Below are 7,085 nucleotides of genomic sequence, written 5' to 3'. Positions count from 1 at the left end.
TTCATCTCACGATTATTTAAGAATAAATTATAATAATTTTATCATGCGTTACGTAATTAGGGTTTTTAAGGATCCAGAAGTCCAAAACTTTTAAAACTGATATCTCAAACAGAACAAATATTTTAAAAAGATTTATTTTCAAAATCAATATAGAATAAAAAAATGCTGAGAATGATGTTCCTAACAATATTCAACCATCAAAATTTTGTTTTGTTGCCCCGATAAGGAGATAAAGGGTCAGCTATCAAAGTCAATGTCATATTACCTTAAAAAAAAATCGCACGGAAGACCTCCTCGTTGCTCACAACGAGATCGTGTCTAGTTCTCACTATGTTTGTAGAACCATAAGCAAGAAACAATAGCGGCAATATCAAATTGTTTTGGGTTTTTCTTCAAATTGGCGTTATTATAGATATGCACCTGGTTTCTAAAACAGAGAGTAAGCTATGGACACAGATTATCTAATATTTTTTCTTATAAGAATTGTAATATCAAATGCTATAAAATGGCGAAATTTATACATTTCTGTCGTTTGTATTATGAAGAGGAATATTCATGTAAATATTTGCAAATACACCCTGTTTTATTCATGGAATAATTCTGATTTCTGAAAAACACCAAACAGAAACAACAAGACTCACTTTTCACCTCATCTCATTTTTCACAGCCAGAGATGGCCTTATATGGTTGCTATTTTATGTTAATGTGATTGGCTTAAGTATAATTAATTGTTAACGGAGAGTACTTCATCTTATAAAGCAATGCTGATCTTTGCTAATTTCTTTGATCTTATTATTTATATTCTTTATTTCATAATTTTTTCATAATTATTCGTTAATTAATCTATCTTATTATTTTATCTCGTTTGAAGTCACTTTTTCATAAGTTCTATGGTTGATACAACGACCTTGTCAGCAAAAGCAATCTTTGACTGGGTTGCATATTGACTGACGTTTTGCATACTAATTGTTAGACCATAACTAATCACCTAATTGTCAACGGACCTTTCTGTTTTTCCACAATTACGACTTAGAGCACACGGCTAGTGTGACCGGTCAGCAGAGGATGCTCACTCCTCCTCGGCACCTGATCCTACCTCTATCTACTTGGAGGTCTGTGTTGCTCTGCTTTGAATTTGTATTTTGTTTTATGGATTTTTGAGATGGTTCACGGTTTGTTATTGTCATTTTTTCATCTTTCTTTTAAATATGTAGAGATTAAATACACAGGTTTCTATTTAACAATACCAATTAAACACTTAAAATTTTTAATTAGTGATTTTGCGGTGTCGAAAATTAGGAATACAATTTTGTTGCAATTTACAAAATTCTGAAAACTTCTATAAGTACCGAGTGTTTTAAAAATAAGTGATACTTTAGTTTGTTGGTTTATTTCATCAAATCTTTAACCTACTTAAAAACAAAATAAACACATGTTTTGAACGGCTTTTCTTTAACGGTCCTTTTCTGATCAAAACATGTATATATAATTATGTGTGAAATTGTTTTATCAAAACAAAAATATCGTTTCTAATAAACATGCAGTTGTGCGATACATTTTATGTTGAAATTCGATTACATAGTTTTGTAAAAAGAAAATTGATATTTACCACTGTACTTTAAGTCTTGTTTCTTTTTCTTATTTGTTTTTTTTTCTTAATTGCAATAGGTTGCTTTGTTTTTGTTCAATTAATTATAAAAAGGAAGTTGCTCTAACACTACAATAATAACAAAATATAACGTTACAAATACTTAAACCCATAAACCTCACTATAAACTACTCGTTTTGCTTCTGTTTTATTAGTTAACAAACTTTTTATAAGTTGGTTTTAGATTTCAATGATAGGGAAATAATCCATACAACTTCTTTAACTCATCGACGCCACTTCTTGCATTTCTGAACAAAGGCAATTAACCGATTTGGAGTTCTATTACACTCAATTAGTTCTGACCGAACATTTTGACACATTACAAAAGTGTGTCAACGATGTACATGCACTTTCAAACTATGCAATGATATATACAAACGATTGTTTCCGCCCTCCATACTTAATTAAATGCATTTGAAATGTACAACAACTTTTAAACGTACAGAATATTTTTTAAATAATAATTGCAAAATGGTTATATAGCTAAAATATTATAATCATTATCATTCCCATTATTTTTGAACCAGTAATTTTGTTTCTAAATGCGTTTTCGTTTTGTAAGATTGGGTTCTGATAACATACTCTAACTGAGTTGCAATTTAACTCCGCGTCCTTGAATTAAACATAATCGTTGACGAGTTTAAAGCAACTTGCATGCAGTTCCAATTTAACTCATGTTCTTATGTGGACATTGTCTTTCCACCCATATGATATTAATTACATTATGATAAATGAACACAAATAACACTTTCCACATGCAATACTTAATAATAAATATGCATTGTACAAATATGTACAACTTTCTATCTTGAAAATTGTAGGAGGAATTTTCTGTACAATGAGGGTACTCTATTTTCAATATTTTGCCAAAATGACGAAGTTCAAAAGCTGGTGGATTTTTTTTTCATAAATTATCATAAATATGCATACTGCTAATATGTACAATTGATCTGCAAAAGAACAACCTCCTATCTTGAAAACTGTAGGAGAAGTTATCCGTATAATGAGGGTACCCTATTTGCAATATTTTGCCAAAAAAATGACCAAGATCAAAAGCTGGTATTTTTTTCATGAATAATCATAAATATGCATACCTCTAATATGTAAAATTGATCTGCAAAAGAACAACTACCTATCTTGAAAACTGTAGGGGGTGTTATCCGTACAATAAGGGTACCATTTTGGCAGCCGCCCACCATTTTCACCATTTTGATAACCGGATTTTTTCGTTGGAAAACCCGGTCGGTTAAAAATGATGACACGAATTCTATGTCCAATTAGACCGTAAACATTCATAACATTCAGACATTAATATCATTAAAACATAGCAAAAGTATTGATTACATAAGTACAAAGGTCAACAAATAAATCCCGATTTTTTCGTGACCTAGGTAAAATTGTTGTTGACATTTCGAGTAGTCTCCGCTTTTATTCAATACAAAACCTGTACATCGTTAAACCAAGAAAATGCTTAAATTATCTCATTTCCAATGATATATTACAAAGTAGCACATATGTCTACTAAGTAATTCTTACTTTGTTGTCCAAAATATTCAGGTGAGGACGAGACCTAAGTAAACGTATGCCATTTCGCAAACTCATTTGGGGCCAACTACTGTAGTTATCATGACAGTCATGATCATTATTTCGCTATAAGCTACATACTGCCCCTATGACATCGATGAAAACAACAAAATACAATAAAGAGAAAGTTAACGGTTTGGTCTTTTATAATGATTGATATAATCATAAATTATGTCCTCAATATATTTTGTTTTCAAATTAAAAAATAAATCCAAACAAACATAAAAAACAATATTTAGAAAAAAATGTGCAAGAGTTCGGATTTCCCCAGACGACAAGGAATTATAAATTTATATCCAAGTTTCGATAAGAGTTATACAAGAAACATTCATAATATAAAAAAATGCTTATGCAAATTAAAATTAAACCTTTTTTTGAAAGTCGATAAAAGACTTGCTTATACCCTATTCTTGTAAACAAGTATCAAAAACTTAACGAGGCCGAGTACAGAACGAGTACGCACGCTTTCACGCAGCGTTTCATTTGTATTGTTGTATTTTTGCTTTGTTGACGCCATGGCGTGATAGTTTCAACTGCAGATATTCAGCGAAAATTGTTGAAAATATCTCGTTTGATGCGTAAAAATAATGTTATATTGTGGAATAAACATAAATGTCTCAAAGTATAAGCTATATTTGGGCTCAGGTCGAAAACGTAAAGAGGGTTCAGCAAGCCTAGCCTTCTGTCACGTTTTCTTAACCCGCCTAAATATAGCTAAATTCATATATTTCAGACAGTAACCATGTATTTTATATCAATGACCCTTAATATGTGATGTTATATATTTTTTTATTACTTAAATATGTCTGAATGTTTTAATAATACTATTTAGATCACCTTTTCCGCTTTTGTCAAATAAAAAATAGCCATTATCTGACGAATCTGGGAAATTGGGCATACAAAAATCAACTTTGATAAGACCCCTGGAACAAACCAGGAGGTAAAAGGTTTTTTTTGTTTGACCATTAGATGCCTTTTAGCAATAACTTTAATATGTAGAACAGAAAAAGAAATCCCTAGGGCAGAAGTTTTGAAAAAATGTAAAAAAAATATGCAAAATTGATACATTTCAAGCAAAATCCCATAGGGTCCTATGTTAAAGATTAACACACTTTGAGATGACCCCCTAAACAAACGGTGTGGTAAATGTCTTATTTTTTAATCTTAAAATAATAATTATATCAGTAGAAATTCATGTAAAAAGTTTTATCCAAAAATCTAGGGCAGAACAAATTAGACCCGGCCTCGTTAACTTAACCAATCATGGCTTTGAAGCGAGCTCTACTGTTACGTTGGCATACATTAAACTATTTTGCACCGTTTTTCTCCGCATTCAAATGCTAGCAGTCCATGAACAATGGCATCTCGGAATTCGTTTTTCCTTCTGTTCGTTATAGGGATGATGTTTTTTCTACATCAAGTGGAAGGAAATTTGGAAGAAGACGAATTTGAAGGTAGGAACACACAAAGGAAATATTCGTTTTAAAATATTTAATTAACAACTTTTAAAGGTTTTTTCATGTGGATGTTTAGTCGGGCGGAATCCAAAAAATGAGTAAATGGAAGTGATTTCTAACAATGTTAAAACTCTATAAAAAAGGAGTGTGGCGCATGTGAGGCTATACAAAACACAACATTGTTACGTGAAAACGGGACTCTTAGCAAAATCGATCGTGCAAAGTGGAGTATTCAAAATAAGGTCTTTAAATACTTTAAAATGCTTTATACAGTGTGTATTTTGCAAACATACATGTATAGGTCCTTTGAATGAATTATAATAAATTTTATTTCCTGTCAAAGTTAGCCAATAATAGTTACGATGACGATTTCAAGAAAGGTGAATAATTTAATGTTTGTTCATAATTTAATAACGATTACATATTTATTTGTGTGCTAGGATGTGAAAAAAAATTATAACCGTTATATTTGTATCCCGTTTTTATTCACTACACCTTTCTGTTGATCATACGATGTTCGTTCGTTCGGCACTGTAACAAAACATGTATGCATAGTAATAAGTCGGATTCTATTTTTAAAGCATCATTCTTATTAAAAAGATAAGGACAGCATTTCAATTTTCATCTCCATAATCAAAATTTATTATATGTAATTTTGTCTTGTTGTTTTCCGAATTATTTCAACTTTTCTTTTAAAATATAAATTTTAAAATAAACCATATCTGTATCGTTTCTTTATTTTTCCACGCTTGTTTTTCTTTATTTTTAATCGTATTTTAACCGTAAAGGGAGGCATGTATTACATATTTACATTAGCTACAAAACAGAAGTTAAGAAAATCGCAACATGGCGGTTCCAAAGACTCTGTATTCGAAGTTACCCCATTTTCGGATCCGTCTAGATTGATTATTGGTGCTTTTTGTGGAAATAAAGATACTGAAATTACTTATCAGAACATATTTTTATGATATTGCTGGTCATATTCTTGTTAAAAATGTCAAATATCTTTAGTTTTTTGGTAACTATTTTTTTTTAATTTAACAAGACTCTTTATTCAAAGAATATTAATAGACACGACAAGGGTTTAAAAAAGTGCAATGACCATTCGGCCCTACCAAATTGGAAATATAAAGAGCCATTTTTTCTCTCGAGATCAAACGTTATAATACATATTATTTATCTGAGTTAAAACTGCGTTTAGATACTTATCTATGCCTCTGTGCATTGTCCAGACTCACTCACGCGAAATATCACTTTGAATATAATTTGATTGTAATTTAAAAATTTCAGAATGTTCTTAATGTTTTCTAGTTACCTGTATCTGAGTTAATCCTTTGTACACATGCATATTTCAAACCAACAACGAATCATATAGTTTCAATTTGTTTTCCTTTGAGTAAAGTTTATTTCTCTTACAGGTTTAGCTTTAGTTCGAGCACATGGTATCATGTTTATTCATTCCACTGTAAGTCCATGGTTTATGTCAAGGCCAAGGCAGCGACCAAGGCCAAGACCATGGTTTAGAGCAAGGCCAAGGTCAAGATCAAGGCCAAGACCAAGACCAAGACCCAGGGACCGCCATCGTTCATATTAAACAAACAAACGTCATCGCGTGAATATAAAATGTACTGGACTTAGTGACAAATACAACTTTCCTTTATTTTATGTTGGATAAATCATAAGTATTTGGGGTATACTTACAGAAATAAAATGTAAACAAACACATTATGATTTGAACTATGTACTGTGGTAAGTTGAATTAAACATATAAAATTGTTGGTTCAGGTGTGTATATCAATGAGATTGATTTCTGGAACTGTACATGTACATCAACTTTATTTTGAATGTACATCAACAAATAAATGAATAATTAATTATATCAAAATAATATAAATAGAAGACATTTAAACAAAGGCATACAATTAATTTGAATAATATGTCATTGTTTATGTTTTACTCTACGTAAAGGGCAATGTCTCTTACATAATTTTGTATTATTTTGAGTATACCTTTCATCCGTACATATCAATAAGTACATTAAACATATTTTATGTTTACAATCATGCGACCGTCAAACAATAAACACGAGTGGAAATCATTGGGACGTCATTCGAAGTTCACACGTTAAAATCTCAGTAAAAGTTCACATAATAGAACGTTTTTGCTATTCTATAGGTTCATACAAGGAAACATATTTGCAAATGTAAATATTCGTAATGAAACGTTTTTGCATTTCCATAGGTTCATATAGGGAACCATTCATATTTGCAAATGGTAATATATGAACATATACAGTATTCTAACTTAAAGATCAATGAATATCATTTTGTTATCTACAAAGAACTTCTAAAGAAAAATATATAGGTTAACTAGAGCAAAGTTCGTTGCAAAGCAAC

At 30.6% G+C, this 7,085-nt stretch overlaps 1 long non-coding RNA gene across 1 annotated transcript; it reads left to right on the top strand.

Moving 5' to 3' along the window:
- The first annotated feature begins 4,486 nt into the window (after positions 1–4,486).
- LOC128173249 (uncharacterized) lies at positions 4,487–6,414 on the top strand. The gene is made up of 2 exons (XR_008242457.1): positions 4,487–4,686; positions 6,108–6,414. It is a non-coding gene; the product is annotated as an uncharacterized LOC128173249 (long non-coding RNA).
- The last annotated feature ends 671 nt before the right edge of the window (positions 6,415–7,085 follow it).

Source organism: Crassostrea angulata, chromosome 2 (assembly GCF_025612915.1).
Source record: "Crassostrea angulata isolate pt1a10 chromosome 2, ASM2561291v2, whole genome shotgun sequence".
In the NCBI taxonomy this organism is placed as follows: Eukaryota; Metazoa; Mollusca; class Bivalvia; order Ostreida; family Ostreidae; genus Magallana; species Magallana angulata.
This window is presented reverse-complemented; position numbering and strand designations above follow the sequence as displayed.